The sequence below is a fragment of the Lissotriton vulgaris genome, chromosome 9 (assembly GCF_964263255.1).
Source record: "Lissotriton vulgaris chromosome 9, aLisVul1.2, whole genome shotgun sequence".
In the NCBI taxonomy this organism is placed as follows: domain Eukaryota; kingdom Metazoa; phylum Chordata; class Amphibia; order Caudata; family Salamandridae; genus Lissotriton; species Lissotriton vulgaris.
The window spans coordinates 1243652050-1243676381 of record NC_141697.1 but is presented as its reverse complement, the minus strand read 5'-3'; positions in this window follow the sequence as shown (position 1 = coordinate 1243676381).

Genomic DNA, 24332 nt, shown 5'->3' with positions numbered 1-24332 from the left:
TGTCTGATATCAGCTCCTTGCACACACCGCTGATATCAGCTTGATGCGCGCACTGTCTGATATCAGCTCGATGAGCACAGTGTCCGATATCAGCTCTATGTGCACACTGTATATCAGCTCGATAAGCGCACCGTCCGATATCAGCTCGATGTGCGCACTGTCTGATATCAGCTCAACGAGCGCACAGTACGATATCAGCTCAATGGGCGCACCGTCCGATATTAGCTCGATGAGCGCACTGTCTGAAATCAGCTCGATGAGCGCAGCATCCGATATCAGCTCGATGAGCGCACCGTCTGATATCAGCTCTGTGCATGCACCATCCGATATCAGCTCGATGCGAGCACCGTCCGATATCAGCTCGTTGCGCGCACTGTCTGATATCAGCTCGATGAGCACAGCGTCCAATATCAGTTCGATGCGTGGAATATCAGATATTAGCTCGATGAGCACACCGTCTGATATTAGCTTGATGAGCACACCGTCCGATATCAGCTCAATGCGCTCACCTTCTGATATCAGCTCGATTAGTGCACTGTCTGATATCAGCTCGATGAGCGCAGCATCCGATATCAACTCTTTGCGCGCACCGTCCGATATCAGCTCGATGAGCGCAGCATCCGACATTAACTCTAAGTGCGCACCGTCCGATATCAGCTCGATGACCTTCTGATATCAGCTCCTTGCATGCACCGTCTGATATCAGCTCGATGCGCATACTGTCTGATATCACCTCAATGAGCGCACCGTCCGATATCAGCTCAATGCACGCACTGTCTGATATCAGGCTGATGTGTGCACCGTCTGATATCAGCTCGATGTGGGCACCGTCCGATATCAGCTCGATGACCTTCTGATATCAGCTCCCTGCATGCACCGTCTGATATCCACTCGATGCGCATACTGTCTGATATCAGATCAATGAGCGCACCGTCCGCTATCAGCTTGATGCACGCACTGTCTGATATCAGCTCAATGCGCGCACTGTCTGATACCAGGTCGATGAGCGCACCATCTGATATCAGCTCAATGAGTGCACCACCAATTATCAGCTCGATGTGCGCACTGTCCGATATCAGCACGATGAGTGCAGCATCTGATATCAACTCTATGTGCGCACCGCTGATATCAGCTCGATGCACGCACTGTCTGATATCAGCTCGATGAGAGCACCCTCCGATATCAGTTCGATGTGTGCACTGTCTGATATCCGCTCGACAAGCGCACCGTCCGATATCAGCTCGATGGGCGCACCGTCCGATATTAGCTCGATGCGCGTACTGTCTGATATCAGCTGAATGAGCGCACCGTCCAATATCAGCTCGATGCACGCACTGTCTGACATCAGCACAATAAGCGCACCATCCAATACCAGCTCAATGAGCGCAGTGTCCGATATCAGCTCGATGCACATACTGTCTGAAATCAGCTTGATGCGTGCACTGTCTGATACCAGGTTGATCAGCGCACCGTCTGATATCAGCTCAATGAGTGCACCACCCGATATCAGCTCGATGAGCGCAGCATCTGATATCAACTCTATGTGCGCACCGTCCGATATCAGCTCGATGAGCGCATTGTCTTATATCAGCACTGTGCGTGCACCGTCTGATATCAGTTCTGTGCATGCATCATAGATATCAGTTCTGTGCATTCACCGTCTAATATCAGCTCTGTGTTCACACCGTCTGATATCAGCACTGTGCGTCAATCTTCTGATATCAGCTTTGTGCGCGCACCGTCTGACAGCATTTTTCTATGTGCACTGTCTGATATTAGCTCTGCTATGTATGCGCACCGTCTGATATCAGCTTTGTGCGTGCAGCACCTGACTTTGGCTCTGTGCACACACTGTCTGATATCAACCCTGTGTGCTCACTGTCTGATAGCAACAAAAAGTATTGTACAGAGTTCCCCAAGGGGAGCTAAAAATTTTTTTTAGCTCAGCCTATCTTCTCTCTCACTCAATAAAAAAGTGGGGGTTAAGTGCATGGTGTAGACCCTTTTCAGAATGTAAGGATACCTCACACAGGCTAACGGCAGGACCACAACTATTGTCCCAGCCGATGACCGTCCAGCGTCATCATCGGTATGCTGCGACAGGCTGGCGGTGCAATGCCCGTCGGGCATCAAGGGAAGCTGCGCTTTGGCGGAGATCTTCTATTCCGAGCCAACGGGTGTGTGGGTGTGAGGGGCCTATTGAAGGTGCAATAGTGAGCGTGGTGGTGTATCTAAAAAAAGTCAGTAGAGTCCTAAAGAGAGAAGATTTTATTGGTCAGGCTCACTGCTTTGTTAAAAAGGTGAAGGGGTATTAAGGAGTGGTGAACAATGAGACCAAACCTTTATTCAACCCTTGTTGTGAAAACGGTCAACATGTTTCTCGCCCTAAGGGCGATTCATCAGGACCTTTGTGCTCATATGATTGCTAGCATCCTCCGGATTAAGAGGACACTGGTATACGACCTGTATAGTGTCGTTCGTACATGATTCCTTATGAGGGACCTCCTGGAACAATGAAAAGAAATAAGCACACAGACATTGATGTCAAAAAGAAAATATGGACCAGAGTACATCATATTTGTGCCTATATCCAGTGTGCCAGAGGATACGTGCCCAGTGGGTAGCGTTCTGTCTAGATGGTGACAGGGTCTGGTAGGACTGTGAGTGAGAGTGGTTTAAAAATTACAGTGCGCGTGGCTGAACTGCCATGCATAGTGCTGCCATGCTGGGTTGCTATAGCATGCATCTAGGTGGAGGCTCTGTATTTTCACCTGTGTATTGTACAGGGTAATGGTGGCACCTCCTCGTTAAGTCGAGCGGCGGGTGGCGCCAATAATAAAATATTATGCAACCATTTGTAGGCTAAGAATTAAGCCACAAATGGGAAACAACCGCACAATTAAAAACCATTGGAGGTGATTTGACACTCTGTAATAAGGTTAGTTTGACGCTGGCGGGAAGGTCGTGTATCCCAGCCAGAAAAGAAGGGTTAAACAAGTCACCATGCCATGCTCAACGCGTGCGCCTAAGAAAACGCGTGCGCCTAAGAGAACGCCAGTCTAGGAGTCACTGTTCCACTTACCCGTACGGATTCCTCTTTAAAGCCTCACGAGCTGTCCAAGTGGGGCCAGCAGCGAGTGAGGAATTCCTATGGGGAAAGTAGTGTGTTTAGCGGGATCGTTAAGGAAAGTTTCCCCAGCCGGTACCCCAATGGTGAGAGAGGGCTTGCTGCGTGTATAAACAAGTTGCAAGCTGTATGTCAGGGCTCGGATCCACACCTTACCTCAAAGGTCGCCGGTGGCAGGCTTCTCTGCACCTACCCCTCCCACTGGAACTCAGGTAACTGGACAGCCGGCACGGTAGTTCGGCGGTGTCCAGTGTAGATAAGGGAGTGGAAAGCGCGCGCAGAGGGGTGGAAGAGGGCGAAAGCGAGGCGGGAACAAGGGTGTACAGTGGCAAGACCAGATGCCAGAGCCGTCGGGAGTGGAAACCAGGAGCGCGACAACCAGAGGGAGAAGAGTTTGATCGTGAACCTTTCCAACAGAAATCTTACTACTACAGAGGAGACCGTCTTGGAAAAAGGACTGGGCTTTGTCCCTACACCGATCCCCGACTCATTTCAGGAAATGATCGAGCTGAAGCAGTTCTTCAGGAAGATACGTCTCCGAGCCTTCTTCAATGATCGGCCAGACTTACCCTGTGAGGACACGGGTCTCAGGAAGCCTTCCTCCTTCACCCCCACTGATGGGATGGTTCCACCAGAGGTCTTGACGTTTGAAAGAGCAGTTCTGCGCACTATGAAGAACAAACCCTCAATCAAACCTTTTAACAATCTTTCCAATGTTGAAAGACAGGCTGCTTCCTCCCTCGGTAAGGACACTTCAATTGTCATCAAGCAAGCTGATAAGGGGGGAGCTACTGTGATACAAAATTATGACGACTACGATCAGGAATGTAGACGCCAACTAGCAAATACGACTCATTACAGATTACTGACAGAGGATCCAACCAACCGACTGACCACCACCGTGATGTCTCTGGTCATCGAAGCAGAGACTAACGAATGGTTAAGTAAAAAGAGGCAGAATTTCTGGTAACCACCGACACCGACCCGGTCATACCATACTTTTACACCCTGCCTAAAATACACAAGGGTACTACCCCAGTCCCAGGAAGACCAATCGTGTCGGGCATCGGTTCAATTTTAGAACCCCTTTCTCAATTCTGTGATGCCTTCCTGCAACCTCTGGTTAAATCCATCCCTTCTTATTTGCAGGACACGAGAGATGTGCTCCGGCTTATCGATGATATGGATGGCAGGGAGGACATTGATCTTCTCTTGACACTCGACGTGGAAGCGTTGTACACGAATATACCCCAACAGGCAACGCTGGAAGTTGTGGACTCTCTCCCACGCCAAGAGGAGTGGTTGTCCTCTACCCCGGTTTCATTCATAATGGAGTTGGCACATATTGCATTGACTGAAAATGTTTTCAAATACGAGTCCAATTTGTACCTCCAGATCCGCGGGACATCGATGGGCTCGACCTTTGCGCCGAGCCTGGCATGCCTCTACATGGCATCGTTTGAGAAAAAATGCATCTACCCCCCTGAACACAACCCATTCCGTGAAAATCTCACGTGTTGGCGTCGGTACATCGACGACATCCTGGTGTTCTGGAAGGGGGATCGGACGACATGTGAGGCCTTTTGTACTTGGATAAACCAACAAGACCCTTTCCTTAAATTCACGGGCACCATTTCCGATAAATCCATACCCTATTTGGACCTCAGCATAATCCTGGAGCCAACTACAATTAGCACCAGTCTCTACACGAAGGAGACTGACAGGAACAGTCTTTTGCCTTACTCCAGTCACCACACGAAATCCCTTAGGGATAATCTCCCCTTCGGACAATTTCTCCGCCTTCGGAGAAACTGCAGTTCAATCGCTGACTACAAACGACAAGCGCAAGCCCTGCAAACCAAACTCCTGGACCGGGGGTATCCCACACGCCTTCTAAAAAACTCTACCAAACGAGCCCTCAACAACAACAGAGAGGCCCTACTTGAGACACACCCCCAGGAGCCAGATGACAAGATCACTTGCGTTACCTCATTTACAAGAAACTCCTCATTCATCAAAAAAACTGTCAGTACCCACTGGGGCATTCTAAACTCCGCAGGTATGGAGTTACCGCACCCACGGTTTGCCTTTAAAAGGACGGCCAACCTCAAGGACACCCTTATCCATACCCGTCCCAAGAAAACCAGCACCCAATCTGTTAATACGTTTTGGGACCTCCCCCCAGTTACTGGACACTACCGCTGTGGTTCCTGTGTTGTCTGCCCTCAGACCATCCAGGGCAAGACCATTGTACTTAATAAGAACTTCACTTGGACAATGAACAAGCACACCAACTGCAACAGCTCCAGATGTATCTATGTTTTGATTTGCCCTTGCGAATCGTTGTATATCGGGATGACAATGCGTCCTGTCAAGCAACGAATAATGGAGCACAATAGTAACATCCGTTGTCACAAGACACATACAAAGCTGTACGAACACTGCAAGGACAATAATCACTCTCCAGAGAACATCCGATGGACTGTCATTGAGTCTTTACCAACCCTGAACCAACAAGCTCTGTTCAGATATGAACAGAGATGGATACACCGGCTTCAGAGCGATGAATTGGGACTGAATGATGGGGTGCCTTGGGCGACACTCGCCAGATAGTTATCAGTCTGGACCAGTTGTCCAATAGCTAATGTCTTAACATGCCTTGCTAGCCTTCCAAACCCATTCAAAGATGGCCTCCGTTGTGTATGACTAGGGCAGCGCTATCTCCATCTAACCCCTCCTCGCTTTCGACTCGTGCTTTTGACTCGCGCATGCTAGGGCGATACCCGCCAGACAGTCACTGTTAAATCTGGACCAGTAGTCCATTTTCCAAGCGCTTTAAACATGCCCCGCTAGACTCCCAAACCTATTCAATGACGGCGTCAGCACCACCTCCAGCTAACCCCTTCTTGCTTCTTACCCGCGCATGCCAGGGCGAAACTCGCCAATAGTTACTATTAATCTGGACTAGTTGTCCACTTTTCAAGTGCCCTTGACATGCTCTGCGATACTTCGAAACCCATTCCAAGATGGCCCCGGTTTATTATGACCCGGTCTGCGCTATCCTCAGTTAACCCCTCTTTGCTGTTTACTTCCGCGCGCCGTAACCTGGCGACTGGAGGGACACACCCCTCTGCGCGCGCTTTCCACTCCCTTATCTACACTGGACACCGCCGAACTACCGTGCCGGCTGTCCAGTTACCTGAGTTCCAGTGGGAGGGGTAGGTGCAGAGAAGCCTGCCACCGGCGACCTTTGAGGTAAGGTGTGGATCCGAGCCCTGACATACAGCTTGCAACTTGTTTATACACGCAGCAAGCCCTCTCTCACCATTGGGGTACCGGCTGGGGAAACTTTCCTTAACGATCCCGCTAAACACACTACTTTCCCCATAGGAATTCCTCACTCGCTGCTGGCCCCACTTGGACAGCTCGTGAGGCTTTAAAGAGGAATCCGTACGGGTAAGTGGAACAGTGACTCCTAGACTGGCGTTCTCTTAGGCGCACGCGTTTTCTTAGGCGCACGCGTTGAGCATGGCATGTTGACTTGTTTAACCCTTCTTTTCTGGCTGGGATACACGACCTTCCCGCCAGCGTCGAACTAACCTTATTACAGAGTGTCAAATCACCTCCAATGGTTTTTAATTGTGCGGTTGTTTCCCATTTGTGGCTTAATTCTTAGCCTACAAATGGTTGCATAATATTTTATTATTGGCGCCACCCGCCGCTCGACTTAACGAGGAGGTGCCACCATTACCCTGTACAATACACAGGTGAAAATACAGAGCCTCCACCTAGATGCATGCTATAGCAACCCAGCATGGCAGCACTATGCATGGCAGTTCAGCCACGCGCACTGTAATTTTTAAACCACTCTCACTCACAGTCCTACCAGACCCTGTCACCATCTAGACAGAACGCTACCCACTGGGCACGTATCCTCTGGCACACTGGATATAGGCACAAATATGATGTACTCTGGTCCATATTTTCTTTTTGACATCAATGTCTGTGTGCTTATTTCTTTTCATTGTTCCAGGAGGTCCCTCATAAGGAATCATGTACGAACGACACTATACAGGTCGTATACCAGTGTCCTCTTAATCCGGAGGATGCTAGCAATCATATGAGCACAAAGGTCCTGATGAATCGCCCTTAGGGCGAGAAACATGTTGACCGTTTTCACAACAAGGGTTGAATAAAGGTTTGGTCTCATTGTTCACCACTCCTTAATACCCCTTCACCTTTTTAACAAAGCAGTGAGCCTGACCAATAAAATCTTCTCTCTTTAGGACTCTACTGACTTTTTTTAGATACACCACCACGCTCACTATTGCACCTTCAATAGGCCCCTCACACCCACACACCCGTTGGCTCGGAATAGAAGATCTCCGCCAAAGCGCAGCTTCCCTTGCTGCCCGACGGGCATTGCACCGCCAGCCTGTCGCAGGAGCAGGATACCGATGATGACGCTGGACGGTCATCGGCTGGGACAACAGTTGTGGTCCTGCCGTTAGCCTGTGTGAGGTATCCTTACATTCTGAAAAGGGTCTACACCATGCACTTAACCCCCACTTTTTTATTGAGTGAGAGAGAAGATAGGCTGAGCTAAAAAAAATTTTTAGCTCCCCTTGGGGAACTCTGTACAATACTTTTTGTTGCTGTCTCTTAGGACGAGTACATTGGACCCCATTCAAAAATCGTCCACCCCTTTTTCCCCCCTGTTTGATACCACCTGCTCACTGTCTGATATCAGTGCTATGCGTGCACTGTCTGAAATCAGCGCTATGCACACACTGTCTGATTTCAGCGCTGTGCGCTCACTGTCTGATATCAGCTTAGTGTATACACCTCCTGATATCAGCTCTGTGCGCACACCATCAGATATCACCTCTGGTGTGAGCACTGTCTAATATCAGCTGTGTGAGTGTGTGCAGACCATCTGATATCAGTTCTCTAACCCCTCGGCTGCAACAAACAACATTTCCCCCTCACAGGAACTCTGGGACAACCTTGCAAACGTGTTTCATGACAATATCACCAACATCTACAGAAACCTCAAACCCCAGCCCAAGGCCACTGACTTCTTCAATCAACACAACTACCCCTCTACCACCACATATATCCGCCTAACCAACTAGAAAAAGCTCGCCCCGCCACCATCATGAAATCAGTCCACTCAGGGGCACCAAGCGACCAATGCCCTCACCAAATCTTCAACCTAGCGAAGCCAGAATCAGCCATGTACTCACTACCTTGTACAACACTTCAATTGATATGGCCACCTTCACAGAGGACTGGAAACAAGCAGAAGTCAATGCCCACTAAAGAAACTAAGGGCAGACCCCTGCAAACTCTACTACTACCAACCAATCTACCTGCTCCCGGCCAAAGTATTAGAAAAAGTAATTAACCAACATCTCTTCTCATATCTGGAACAGAACTTCCTACTAGACTCCTCCCAATCCAGATTCCGCCGCAACCACGCCCTGAGACAGCCCTCATTGGGGCTACTAACGAAATTCGAACCCTACTTGACCGAGCAGAGACTGCAGCTCTAATCCTCCTAGACCTCTTTGTTGCCTCCGATACGGTCTCCCACCACACAGTCATCCCAAGGACTGCTGTCAGATGGATCACCTCTTTCCTCATAGGAAAAACACAAAAAGTGTGCCTCCTCCCATTACCCTCTAAAATCAAGGAAATCATCTGTGGAGGATCCTTGCTCAGCTCTACCCTCTTCCACACTTATATGACACCTCTGGCCGCCATCGCATGAACCCACAAATTCAATATCATACCCTAACACCGATGACACAAAACCCATCCTCTCACTCTCTGAAGACACCGCCAAGACCAACTTCCACAACTGCATGACCGTTGTCACCAACTGGAAGAAGGACAACAGTCTGAAGCTCAACACAGACAAGACAGAGGTACTGATTTTTGGAAACAAAAGCTCCCCATGGAACGCATCCTGGTGACCTACTCCTACCCCACTGACCATTCTACGAACCTAGGCATCATTCTGGAGGACAAGCTAAACATGATGACTCAGGTCAACTGCGTCTCCTCCTCCTGCGTCTTCATCCTCTGTATGCTTTCTAAGATATTCAAATGGCTACCCCAAAGCTCAAGATGCACCATCACCCAGACCCTCATGTCCAGCCGACTGGACTATGGCAACGCACTCTATGTAGGGATTGAAGCTTACCTCCTTCGATGACTACAGACCATACAGAACGCCTCAGCCAAACTCATCTTGTACCGTCCTAGACAAACCCACATCACCCCCTACCACGGGGAACTCCAGGGGCTCTCTGTACAGAAAAGATGCCAGTTCAAACTCCTGACTCATACATACAAGGACCTACACAACTGCGGACTTACCTACTTGAACCACTGTCTGAACTTCCATCAGCCCACTGGACACCTCCACTCCACGTCTTTCTCTAACCCTCACTGCCTGCATCGGACAGAGCAGATGCGTAGGACACTCCTTCTCCTAACTTGCAACTCCTTCCCCTACTTAGCAGCTCCCTCTCCTACCTAGCAGCTCCCTCTCCTACCTAGCAGCTCCCTATCCTACCTAGCAGCTCCCTCTCCTACCTAGTAGCTCCTTCTCCTACCTATCAGCCCTCTCTCCTACCTAGCAGCTCCCTCTCCTACCTAGCAGCTCCTTCCCCTACCTAGCAGCCCCCTCTCCTACCTAGCAGCCCCCTCTCCTACCTAGCAGCCCCTCTCCTACCTAGCAGCTCCTTCTCCTACCTAGCAGCTCCCTCTCCTACCTAGCAGCTCCCTCTCCTACTTAGCAGCTCCTTCTCCTACCTAGCAGCTCCTTCCCCTACCTAGCAGCCCCCTCTCCTACCTAGCAGGTCCCTCTCCTACCAAGAAGCTCTTTCTCTGACTTAGCAGCTCCCTCTCCTACCTAGCAGCTCCCTCTCCTACCTAGCAGCCCCCTCTCCTACCTAGCAGGTCCCTCTCCTACTTAGCAGCTCCCTCTCCCACCTAGCAGCTCCTTCTCCTACCTAGCAACAAAGACATGGAATGAGCTACCCTTTCATCTCGGGGACTCCCCATCTCTTCCAGAGTTCCGAAAGTCTGGGAAGACCTGGCTAATCAACCGGACCCTCCCAGCGCCTGGATACCCTCATGGGTGACAAATAGCGCTCTACAAATCTACTGATTTATTGATTGCTTCACGGGAGGGACGTGATGAGAGACAATTTCATGTGACACGTGGTACATTTGCAAATGGTTGGTGGGATGAATAGAGTGACTCGAAAATATTAGATATTGTTAGGTTGCAGTGACACAGTTTCAAAGAAGGAGAGATGTGAACGGTGAAGTGTGAGGAAGTCGCAGATAGACAATGATAGAGTAGAGCAGACAGGCATGCGAGTTCGAGGAGGCGTAGGCTTCATTCAGGGTAAGGCATGCAGAGAATGGAGGGTAAGGAGGGAATCACTCGTTGGAAGTTGAGGTCCATTTTTCTTGCAGGATTTTAAGAATATAGTGGGAGGAAACATTTTGAGATACCCTGCAATCTGAGCATGCGAGACTGCAGAAAGAGTCAACATTCTATGGATGTGAGACGACATGTTGTCCTGTAGCACAGGTATAGAGCATTCTGTTGCCTGTAGGGTGTCCAAGCACCTATCCCCCAAGATTGAAAAGTGACTTACATGTGGTAAAAGTCTCTGGTGGATAATCTCTCCAACCGCAGACCTCTGACCGTCAGAACAATTCCCAGGCATCAGACTGGATCCAGAACGCTCAAAACAACTGCCTGCTGGCCAAGCTCAGACGCTGCACTGGGTTCCTAGATTAGCCGAGATCAAACTGCAGAGGTAAACCCCTTCTTTTTAAAACAAATCGTAATGTTTTTAGTGAGCCAACCAGCTACTACATGGAAAGTAGTTCACGCTGTATGCATCGTGAGGCCGGGCCTGGCCTAGGGTATGACAAAAGGGAGCAGTGACCACACAGGGTGCTGAGGACCACCACAGTAACGGTATGTGTGTTTCTGCTCCATCAGCCTGCCGTGGACCCTGGAGCCCACCTCTCCACAGTCGTTACAGTAGTAACAAGGAGGGTCCATGTGGCACATTCAAGCTCCTCATCCGCACTGCATGAGGGGCGCGACTTTACACTGGCACTCAACCCCTAAAAGCCACCGACCTGCAACAACACAGTAGACACCACGCATCCTTCCATCTCACCATTGCGGTGCTACAGGGTACTAACCCCCTGCGGGATGTGAACACCTGTGCACAGCAGCATCTTCAAAGACACAGTAAGGAGAGGAAGTGTTGCCACTCTACCTCGCCCCCCCCCCGAACCCCCTGTTCAGCTGGTCAGAGAGAACCACAGGAGCTGAAACGAAAGCAAAGGTGCTTCAGCACCCGCTGTAACCGTGGGCCAGCCAACAGCACCGCTGTGTAAGCCACAGCATAGGCCCCGAGAATAGGGAAAGGGGCAGACCCTGCCTAGGAACAACAAGCAGGAAGGAAAGACAGAAGAAACAATAACAAAGCAAGTCCCACCCTGAAACCCCCTTTTTAGACACCTACTTCTCCCTCACCAACGGAGCTAAGAGCACTGATATCATTCTCTACACTGTTTGCAGAGCACAATGGAGAAAAGCATTCCTCTCCCTACTCACCATCACGACCTCCAGGAAAACTGCCCATGGTATAACACTCTCCACCACTCCATCCCAATTCTACCCAGCTAGAGCATCCATCACTATATACAACAACGGCACCATACTAATTCAATCCACAGACAGAAACCTTGACCTTTTTGACAACCTCTTCCCCAACTTCAAAGAATACATTTCCAACGCGCAGTTCCCACACCATCCGACCTCCAATACCAGCATCCTTGACCCTACAGCACCTCCTACCACTAACACGGACCCCCTCCCTACACCCAGCACTGTACACTGTCACCCCCCGGCCACATACACTACACACACTTCACACTCCTCAACCCCAGACGCGGACCTCCCCTCTGCCACCATCACCCCCACCCCCACCCCCTCTTCCCCACTCCCACAGAACGAGAACCCCACACCTCCGACTAGCTTCTCAGAACAACCCACCCCACCTGACCGCACCCCACACAACATGACTCTCTCCCAACCCATCTCCCCCGCACTCTTGGCACCCCCTCCTCTCCTAGCCCACACTACTCCCCCAACCTCTCCCCCCTCACTCTCTGCACTCCCGCCGCACCCCCAACTCCAACTCCAATCTCCCTAACACCCTCACCCCCCTCCCCCCTCTACTCCATTAACCCAGACACTTCCCCCCCAGCAGTGCCCGTCCCAAACCCCCACGCTAGACATGATCATGGCCACCCTCATCCAAGTGAGAGAAGAACTCCACACCCTCAAAGACTTACTCCTCACACACCCCAGGCACCCCCCTCCCACGGCCACTTCTCAACCTAACAACATATCCCCCTCACATACCCCTCCCACGGCCACTCCACAACCTAACAACATAACCCCCTCACATCCCACTCACCCCCTACGCTGGACCTCTATCCCCTCTCGCAATACCTCCAACCGCCCCCAACGCACTAGCAAGACTCTCTCTGACCTCGACATACACACCCTACTCCGCACGTATGTCCCGACCCGCCAAAACCTTTTAGCCTCCTCACACGGCCCATTCCTACGATTCTCTCCAACCCTCTCAGACACCCCACGCATAACAGCAGAGGCTCCGTCCCCAACAACCTCACAAAAGTCCCTCTCACTCTTGATCCCTCCCCCTCACTCTGCACCCCCAGACTCAAATGCACACTTCTCAACTGTAGATCGGCCCAAAGACACTCTTCTGAGATCGCTGATCTCATAACTTCTTTGGACCTTGATTTATCCATCCTAACTGAAACATGGCTAACTGAATCGTCGACTCCCATCATGGATATACTAATCCCCCCAACTACTGCATCACTAGACTTGACAGGCTCATCAAGACAGGCGGTGGAATCGCATGCATCTATAAGAGCAACCTATCAATTAATAAAGTCACCACCCCTTCTCTCACCTCCTGTGAATACCTCTGCCTTGATGTCATCAACGAAAACAAACCTGTATGCTCACTACACATCATCTACCACCCTCCTGGGGACAACCTCACCTTCTCCCAACAACTCATGGACACAATCCTAATCAACTCAGGACGGCAAAACACACAAATCTACCTTGGCGATTACAATCTTCACTGGAACGATGGCAGTGACGCAGTGGTTAATAGCCTCAAAAATTTCCTGATCGCTTCTGACCACACCCAAATTTGCAATAGCCCGACCCATGACGAAGGCTCTATCCTCGACCTTATCATCTCCAATGAAGGCAACACTCAACTTGATTCAATCCAGCCCTGTGACTGGTCTGACCACCATATTGTCACATTCTTCATCAAGGAAAAAGTTAAACGCATCCCAGTCCAATCCTCTAAGCCCAAAGTTTGGAAAAGAGACCTAAAGAAACTCAATCCAAACTCTTTGCCCCCTAACAGATGCAATCTCCTACTCCCCCTTCCGACATTACCGACGTCCAGTATCTAACTGACCATTATCTCAACACTATGACCTCAATAATCAATGAGGCGGCACCGATGCAACTGAAAAGAGTCTCCACCAAGATATCCAACCCTTGGTACGACAGGAGTCTCAATGAAGACAGACGGGCTATGCGAATGGCAGAGCGCACTTGGAGATCTGTCCCCTCGGCACTGCACCTAAAATTGCTGAGGAAAAAGAGAAACGCATACTTCAGGAGAATAAAACGCTCAAAATCAGAGTTCTTCAGACTCCACCTAGATCAAGCAAAAAACCGTCCAAGAAAACTATTCGAGCTAATCCGATCACAATCCAAGGAACAACCCCAAGCAGTCGACACTAGGGGCAATACACCTTCTTGTGAAGATTTCGCTACCTTCTTTAACCAAAAAACGGACAACATAAGGAGCGATCTCCTCATTGACGCAAGCCTTTACTCCAAACCTGACCGCATAACACCCTCTGAACCAAAAAACAATGCGACATGGTCATCCTTTGACACTTACTCTGAAGAAGAAATTGACAGATTACTCAGCACCCTGAAACCATCCAATCACCTCACTGACCCTCTTCCTGCTAACGCTGTAAAAAACTTCACCCCTTTGCTCCTCCCACTCTGGACTAAAATGATCAATAGTTCACTGCAACAAGGTACCATCCCTGACTCACTCAAAGTTGGACAAGTTACGCCTCTACTAAAGAAACCTACTGCCGACCCCACTGATCTAAACAACTACCGTCCGATTACCAACATTCCCACTCTTGACAAAGTGTTGGAAAAATGCGTTCAACTACAACTAACAAAACACATAGAACAGTTTGAGCTCCTCAACCCTCATCAATCTGGCTTCCGAGCAGGGCATAGTACCGAAACTGCTATGACTCACATAATTGACGACGCCCTTCAAATTTTGGATCATAATGATACCTGCCTCCTCATCCTTCTTGATCTCTCCTCAGCATTTGACACTGTGAAACATGAGAACTTACTTGAACTCCTAAATACAAGAATGGGTCTCTCTGGAACTGTCCTCCAGTGGTTCACCTCCTTTCTACACAATCGATCTCAAAAATTCAAGAGCAACAACTTGATGTCAGCTCCAATACCTGTATCGTTAGGTGTCCCCCAAGGATCCTGCCTATCCCCGACCTTGTTCAACCTAGTTATGGAACCTCTCACCTCCTTACTACAAGCATCCAATGTACTTTTTCACATGTACGCCGACGACACTCAGCTATATCTCAAACTACAATCCCCCAAAGACATTATGCGTCTGAACTCAACGATCAGAAACACCCAATCCTGGCTGGCCGATAACCACCTCAAACTCAATGCCATGAAAACTGAGTTCCTTCTGATCTCACCTCCCGCGTAAATCTCTACCACTCAAACCTGGCTTAAGCACCTAACTGCACTCAATGTCCAACTAACCATTGTGGATTCAGCAAAATCTTTAGACATAACACTTGACGCCAATCTCAACATGCAGCAGCATATCAGCAAGGCAACTAAGGGAGCAAACCTCCAAATAAATATCTTGAGGAAAATTAAACCCTTCCTCCCAGCCAAGGACTTCCAAACTGCAGTACAAGCACTAGTCATCCCTCGCATAGACTACGGCAGCATCGCCCTCTGCAGTCTCCCCTTAACTACAACTGCACCCCTAAAAGCTTCGCTAAATGCGGCAGTGAGACTCATCACTGGATCAAAAAAACATTCACATATCTCCCCTGACTTTAAATCCCTGAACTGGTTGCCTTTTGAGGCCAAAATACATCTGAAAATTGCCTGCATGACGCACAAGGCCATACACCTGAAATCACCTGGATACCTCACTCAGAAGTTGACAATTTCCGGCGGGTCCAGAATCACCAGAAGTACAAACAATCTTCTGCTGAAGCCTCGAAGATTCCGGAAGGAAAAAACTTACAAACGCTCCTTCTCAGGAATGGCGCCCAGGATCTGGAACTCACTCCCTCCTGAAACAAGGCTCATCTCATCCACCCTCCTTTTTCAGAAAGAAGTTAAAGCTATCCTCATGGCTAAATACACTTGAACTACTACTCCTGACCTTTAATGACTGTGCGTCGAACTATATTATTTGTTTGATCCTTTGCACATGTGTTTTACTTGTATTATTGACGTAACCGATTGTTCATGCTCCCGCCTATCTACCTCACCTTACCCTACCCGCGTCGAGCTGTATTATTTGTTTGATCCCTTTGCACATGTGTTTCACTTGTATTATTTACATAACCAATTGTCCATACCCATTTGTACTACTGCACTGACCTACCCTACCTCTCCTTACCTTACCCCTTAACTATGTACCCACCCTACCAAACAATTATGCCTGTGTAAAGCGCTCTGTTATCTGCAAAGATCTTGTTCGCGCTATATAAAACTTTCAAAATAAATAAATAAATAAGTACTAGAGAAGTAAGGAAATAACAGAAGAAATAAGAAATGAAAGAGAGAAAATATGCAAATCACGTCAATAGAATGATATACATAAAAAAAAATAGAACGGCACAAACAAATCCAATGACGGAAGCGTGGCACCAGGACCCCCACTAGAGGCCAAGACCCCAGGTGCTGCATCAGCAAGCCAGTGGACACCCTGTGATTGTCCAGTGATCTGATAGCCCCCTCCACTGCAGCCCCCAGGGGGAAGACATGGCCGGGCAAACTAAGGGACTGATTTATATGTTAGCGGAAAGAGCACTCCGTTGCAAAGGTGACGGGGCACCCTTTCCACTAACATAGTGGCCCCCAGCCATATTTAAAAGCGGGCAGACCATAGTTTGCCGACAGTGGAGATTAATCAGTCTCCACCGTGCTCAAACGTCTCTGATGGCTCGATGGAGTAAGGGCATTTGAGAACTGGCTATGTGTCGACCCACCCAGTTTAAAGGGGCAGATATACAGCCGTTTTTACTGCGCCAGGTAAACCCTGGCAGTAAGGGAGAGAAAAAACAGAAAAGTGCCCCCTTCACCATGGGGGATAACTCCAAAAGCAAGGGGGGCATTGTTTTATTACTTTTAAAAACAAAACTGCACTTTGGGGTTTGGTTTTAAAAACAAAAAAACGTTGTAACTTCGCCGTCCAGCACCGCCATGTTTGAGGGATCTATGCGTCAAAGTTACAACGTTCACAGAACGGCCCTGATGACAGTTCCTGTGAAAGACAGAAATGTCAGTCGGCCTGACTGACATTTCTAAGTTTGTCTGTCAATACCTCAGCTAGGGCGGGGGCGGCTCGACCGCCTAAATGTAAGTAGGGCCTAAAATCATTACTTCTGAGCGACCCGTGAAACTGATGACACTGTGACGCAATCACGGCTGCTTCACTGTGCAGGAGAGGAAGGGTACAGACAGCAGTGCAAACCATCCAGTGCCTGCACTAATCATAACCCAGTGAAGGAGGCCCGAGCACACACAACGCAAGGGTGCAAAGCCTCAGGACTGCAGATGTTGACCCTGTGAGAACGAAAGATGAAGCCGGACGCCATATCCTATAGGCAAGTCCCACAAACTTTCCAACAGCAGGACAGAGCAGATGGAAACAGCTCTAGCGATAATATCGATCAACCTAGATCCAGAAATCACAATACCAACAAAACAAAGCTGTTAATGCAAAATGAAGCAGAGTGCCACCAATGCCAAGCCTCGACCACAGAGGGCCAATCGCAAATCACTGTGGCATCTGGGGCATGGAACTTCACCCACCAATGGAATATAAACAAACGATGGGTCATCTTTTCAAGGGTGTGAGTTTCAAAACTATCTCCAAGACCTTGAGACCACTATAAGACAATCACGCCTCAGGGTCTGAGGCAACTGGGAAGTCGAATGGTTTATGCAAACCCTCAACAAAGACCTACGGGTTGGAGTGGAAAAGAGCTAAGACCTAGCGTGGCCCCTTCACCACTTCCTAAAAATATATCACAACACCTCCCCGCCCATGGCACCACACTATGATGAATTCAGCCCAGAACTGTGACTGGGGGCGAGTGTCTGAAAAGTTTCAGCGCTCCGTCCATCATCTCCTTGTGTTTGCTATGCTCGCCCTAAGTGTGCCAGGTATGCCCAGACGTGGGTCCCTTGCTCACTTTGCCACTGGATTCAAGCTAGCCTGGCTGATGAGGGGTGTTACCCAGACACCGGTCCTAGGATGCTCGTTTCCGGTCCAGGGGAAGCCTGGCTTGGCGGTTTGGACTGCACTGTTCCCATGAGGCACAGGGTCAAGACTGATTTGCATATGGCCATGTCTGAACTGGGGTGGCAAAGTGAGCTAAGAATGATGATGGATTCAACGCAGATCTGTGATTGGGGGTGAGTTTCTGAAAAGGTTCTGGGCTCCGCCCGTCATCTCCTTGTGTTAACCACGCTATGCACACCAACCACTCAGATGTTTAGGAGACCTCTAACAGACACCATCCCCGCAGCCCCACAATGTCAGCCCACCCCACTAGAGGCTGCAGCATGGTACTAACGAAGAGAAAACACCAAAGGCCAAGCGAGTCAGCGAACATGGGCAACGCTCCCAAGCAATACAATTGGAGATAAAGTCCAAATCAGGGACTGTGACCTAAGGTGGATATAGTGCAGCCTAGTGAAGGGACCGTGGACTTTTGTTGCCATGAAGGAAATAATGGAATCCCAGCTCTGAGGGTGATGGAGAAGGTAATCCAAAGCACCTCAATGTTCAAAAGATTTCCAGAGGCCCCAAAAACTGAAAATGAGTCAGGTCCAAACTTCCCACTCAGAGGCGAGATTCCTGAGGGTGTGGAGTGAGCATGGACCCCGGCTTAATATCATCGATCCAATAAACTCACTTCTAGGTCTACCTTTGATTGGCTACTGAAGCTAGACTCACCCCATCTCTGTCGTCTCCAGGATCTGAAAAGGAACTCCTCACAGGAGTCAGAGATACAACCTACGGACAAACTCTGGCCCAGCCAAAGTTTTAAAGCCTATGGGTCTGATTCTGAGTCCAGTTCACCTTACTACAAGTGTCAAAGGATAAAATGCACTCGTCATAAGGGGGGCCAATATCAGTCACGTTTGAGATGACGTAACCCGTCAACCAAGCTGTAACTCAGTGTTCTAAGCAGTTGTAAGCTTGTACGTTGTTCTTATTGACCCTAGGGTTCCAGTTGTAATCTAAAGAGGGATGGGATATAATGAGTCACCACACCATTACACGGAACATGGCCCGACGGCACACAAACCAAGCCACCATCCCATACACGGAACACATCCCAGACTGCACGCAGACCAAGCCGCCATCCCATATATTGAACACGGCCCAGACTGCATGCAGACCAAGCCGCCATCCCATGCATGGAACATGGCCCAGAATACATGCAGACCAAGCCGCCATCCCATACACGGAACACGGCCCAGACTGCATGCAGACCAAGCAGCCATATAATATATGGAACACAGTCCAGACTGCACACAGACCAAGCCGCCATCCCATATATGGAACACGGCCCAGGAGTCTTCTCTGTTGCCTGCCTTTTACCTGCCAGAATCAAAAGCCTGAAAATCCCTGGTGGGACGAGGGTCCCAGGGACAGGCCACATCGTCACTTACACTCTGGGGAGGACTTCGACCCCCAGAGTGCATCACTTCGAGACCCAGCTGCAGCGAGTGAGGGGGAGACGGGGTCATCGCGCTTATAGCGCTGCCTCTCCCATCGTGGGACGCGCGCTGGACGAAGCCCGGACAAAGGGTGGGCCCGTCTGTGCCCGTCAGAGCCTGAAAGAGGCTGGGTTGGGCCAGCCCTCTAACATCCGTATTTTTTGCAGCCACGGACCTTAATCTGTCCCGAGTTGAGCAAGTTTCAAGTTAATCGTGACTGTACTTGCATAAATGACTAGTCGCAAAATAGAGGTGGGCTTCGGGGTGGCGGGGACCTTAGACGTGTTACTTGTGCGTGCTGAGTCTACCCTGATGCATGAGATTGCATTAACTGAACGTAGGCTATCACTGGACCCGCAGGTAAAGAGGTGACAGGCGGGGGCGCCTGTCCCAGGGAAGCTGCCACTCACCGCGGAAGGAGGACAGGGCCTCGGAGACAAACTGAAGGACCTACCAGACGGTGAGCCACGGCCAAAGGGCCGTGGCGAAAGGCGATTCCGCAGACGAAACCGGCAGTTACTTGCCTCCGAGGTAGGTGACGTACGGTGGGACGACACTGACCTGGACAAGCGCGCCAATAGCAACTTCATCCGGCGCTTCTGCCGTGATTTAGGTTTAAGGTGCTGGCAGGCGTCACAACTCTCCGAGTTGTGGTGCTCACCCAGGCACCACATGCAAATCGGGTGAGGGTCCGTCGCCGACATGGGACGTTCACAGGAGGTACACGTCTTGAGGGCCAAAGGCATTCGCACACTGTTCCACTAAACGCCAAAGTGTGAAAAAGAATGGAAGGCCTGAAAACAGGCCAGGACACAGTCCGGATCCGCGTTGCACGCAAAAAGAGAAAAAACGGACGTAGGCGCGCCGGGGTGGGACTTATGTATCCTCGCTGACGTCACGAACGTCGACGACGTCAGGGCGGAGTCACGTGGTGCCGTCCCCCCCGGCGCGCAGGGATGCTGTGGCAGAAAAGTTTTCGCGATCCAGTCTCACGCCTGGGGATAATTCTACGTTAAGGAATCTGCGGCTAGTAGTCTCTATCAGATACATCAGGAGACTCTGGAAAGAGATGTGCGACCATTGGAAGGCGCCAATTGGGAAGTTGCCTTCATCCACCCTAGGTAGGTAGTTTTAAAGTCCCTACTAAAAGTGATAGAGATAAAAACCTTATACAAAACAAACTATAACAGAAGCAGACTCGGCTGTATGAAAACAGGCTCCTGCATGTGTTAAAAGCAACTCACCTGATGGCACCTTCCTGCAAACAGTCTGGGAATGTCCAAACAGAAGTACACACTGGGGAGAAATAACTACGGAACTGGAGGGAGTCCTGGGGACAGACATACATAGCAACCCTCACTTTGTCATACTGGGTATGCCGACATTCGCCTCCCCAGGCCTAAGCTGTTGTTCTGTGTGCTGAGGTTCATAATAGCCAAGCGAGACATCACACGAGCGTGGAGAAAACAGCAAGCTCTAGCCCAAACAAGTGCGGCAAGCAGAGTGAGTGGTGTATCAATCAATCAGTCAGGGTTAGTAAAGCGCAGTTACTCACCAGTGAGGGTCTCAAGGCACTGAGGGGAAAAAATGTCCAAGAGAATTCATGAGCGTGTCGGGCAGATGGAGAATGAATCATAGATTTGCATGGGTTGGATTGTTGTTTGCCTATTGTTGAGACCCAGATGGGGAGACTTTGCACGCACAGTATGGGACAATGGCTGACGTTGCTAATGTGAAGTGTATTACTTGGAACGTGCGGGGGCTTCATACCATGTCTAGGCGGCACAAAGTCCACGCTTATTTAGTGCGTAGGGGAATACAAATGGCGCTACTGCAGGAGACCCATCTGAACAAGGCGGAAGGGGCGGCGCTACAGCGTAGATGGAGGGGACAGGTCTTCTACACGTCGTACTCAGCGTATGCCAGGGGGGCGCTAATCTGGATCCGGGCTGGGGTTCCCTTCCAGGTCACAAACTCAGTGGTAGATCCCGAGGGGCGTTACGTGGCCATCTCTGGTACTCTGGGGGGGAGGGACCTGAACGTTTGCTGTGTTTACGCACCTAACATGGACCAGATTGCCTTCCTTTCTAGGTTATCGGGCTCACTAGCCCACTTTTTCACGGGGCCCCTCCTGCTCGGTGGGGACTTCAATTCAGTGGTGGATGTGGAGACCGATCGCTCGCACCCGCCCCTCCCTGATTCTCCGGTCCGCCGCGTGGCCAAGGGCCGTAGAGACTGGCAGACACGGTGGGGTTTGACGGATATTTGGAGAGCGCAACACCCCGACACTAGAGATTACTCCTATTTTTCGGGCCTTCACGAGTTGCACGTTCGGCTGGACGGGTTTCTTGGCTCGACTGAACTGGTTTCAGCGGCCATCCGTTCCGAATACTTGACTAGGACCATCTCGGACCATAACCCCCTCCTGCTGGCCCTTCGCTGGTTTCCGGGGGCGCCGGCGGTGCCCACCTGGAAGTTACGCCCTGAGATACTCGAGGACATTGTCTTCAGAGCGGACTTAGGTGACAAGATCGAGGAGTATTTCGCGTCCAACGTTGGCTCTCCGAGCTCGAGAGCGCTGGAAAGGGACGCTTTTAAGGTGGTGGTGAGGGGTTATTGCATCACCAAGAAGGTAGGTATGAGGCGGGTTATCCTCGATGACTTGGAGGTGGCCGATCGGAAGCTTCGGGAGTTGGAACTCCGCCGCCCCGGGCACCCTGAACTCCAGGGACGCACGGCGGAGGCGAAGGAGGCGGTGGCGGCTGAGGTCGAGCGGCTGCGCTGCTTCGACTACAAGGCCTATACGGTTCGGTCCCTTGCAGAAGGGGATAAATCGAGTGCATTGCTGGCATGGCTGGCTAACCCTACGCGCCAGACCTCACTGACGACATCCATGCGTATGGCGAATGGGACCATGGTGCACACTCAACCGGAGATTCTAGGCTGCTACCGGCACTACTACGATCAGTTGTATCGCAGTCGTGCTGCCAAAGACCCCGACCTTCTTGAGGACTATTTGGGACCCCTAGAGCTCCCGGTGATGGAGCCTGATGTGGCGAAAGCCCTAGGTTCCGATATCGAACTGGGGGAGATCCGCAGCGCCATCAAAAGGATGGCGCGGAACAAGACCCCAGGACTAGACGGTCTTCCTGTGGAATTTTATGCGACCTATGCCGACCTTCTGGCTCCGAGACTGGTGATTGTTTATAGAGAGGCGAAGAGGCTTGGCCGACTGCCTGGCTCGATGCGTGAGGCCCTGGTGGTTCCCCTCCTCAAGCCGGGGCGAGACTCAACCGATCCGGCATCCTACCGGCCCTTATCGATGCTGACGGTCGATTATAAGATTCTGAGCAGCATCCTGGCCTCGAGACTAGTTGGCCACATGGCCTCCCTAGTGCATGAGGACCAGGCCGGGTTCATCCCCAAGCGCAATACAACAATGAACATCCGTAGGTTGTTCCGCTTGCTGGGTGAGCCGCTAATGGATGCTCCGTGCCCAGTGGTCCTGTCGGTGGACTTAGAGAAGGCGTTTGATAGCCTGGAATGGGACTACCTACACACGGTGTTGCGACGGTTTGGCCTCGGTGAGGGCTTCATCAGATGGACCGCGGTCTTGTACGCCTCCGTGTCGGCCAGGGTTCGGGCGGGCCCATTAATTTCCTCACAGTACCCAGTAGAAAGGGGCACGAGACAGGGCTGTTCGTTATCCCCACTTCTCTTTGCGCTGGCGGTGGAGCCCCTCGCAGTGCTACTCCGGTCGGGGGCGCATTACAGTGGTTTCTGGACCCCTTCGGGCCCGCACCATGTTTCGTTATATGCCGACGACCTATTACTCTTCCTTGAGGACCCAGTCGAGGCCCTACATGGAGCTAAGACGGCGCTCACGGCGTTCGGGGCGGTCTCGGGCCTACAGGTAAATTGGACCAAGACATGCCTCTTCCCGGTCCGTAGAGGCACCCCTAGTCCAGTCCTCAATGGAGGACTTAGATGGGAACCTGACTGTTTCAGATATCTGGGGGTGTACATTTATCATGATCCATCTGACCTCCTGGACGGAAACATCGCCAGATGCAGTCGAGCTCTACGGGGGAATATGGACTTCTGGGCTACACTGCCGCTTTCGTTGGCGGGGCGGGTCGCCCTCCTCAAAATGGTGGCTCTCCCCCGACTGCTATACTATTTCCGGGCGCTGCCAGTTTGGATCCCGCCAGCCACGTTTAGGCTCCTACGGTCGACGATGACCGGATTCCTTTGGGGCTCGGGCCGCCGTAGAGTGGCCCTTAAGACCCTGATGAGGCCGAAAGCCGAGGGTGGACTTGCGGTGCCGGATTTCGAGAAATACTATCTGGCGGCGCAGCTCCAGACCTTCACCCAGGAGGTTGCCAGGGAATTCCGAGGCCCGGAGGACAGGAGAGGTACAGGGATGGCCAGGCATGTCCTATCTTTCATAGCTCTACGCCAACGTTTGACCCTACAGGACCTGACGTTGGAGGAAAAGACCATTCGCCTGTGTTGGAACCGGGCTCACGCCAGGGGCCAACTCCGAATACCGTATGCGCCGGAAATACCATTGGGGATGCTGACGGCGTTGCCCCATGGCGGGGATTGGTCACGATTGGCGGACTGGGAGGACGCGGGGTTGCAGTTGGTGGGGGATCTTTATGAGGCCGGGGTACTCTTGCCTTTCCAGGAGCTCATTGACCGCTTCGAGATTCCCCCAGGGGACTTCCTGTTGCACTCGGCCCTGGTCCGGGCGATCCAGGCGCATTGGAAAGGCGGACAGGAGGAACCTCCTACGTCTCCGGTGTGCCAATACGTCATGATGTCTGCGGGCACGGTGAAGGCGGTCACCTGCCTCTACGGTAGATTGATCAATGAAGGGTTGACCCCCCTTACGACCCTCAAGGCCCGTTGGGAGGCAGACATAGGCAAGGAAATCCCGGAAGCGACCTGGTCTCAGCTCGTGCGGCGAGCTTGGAAGGG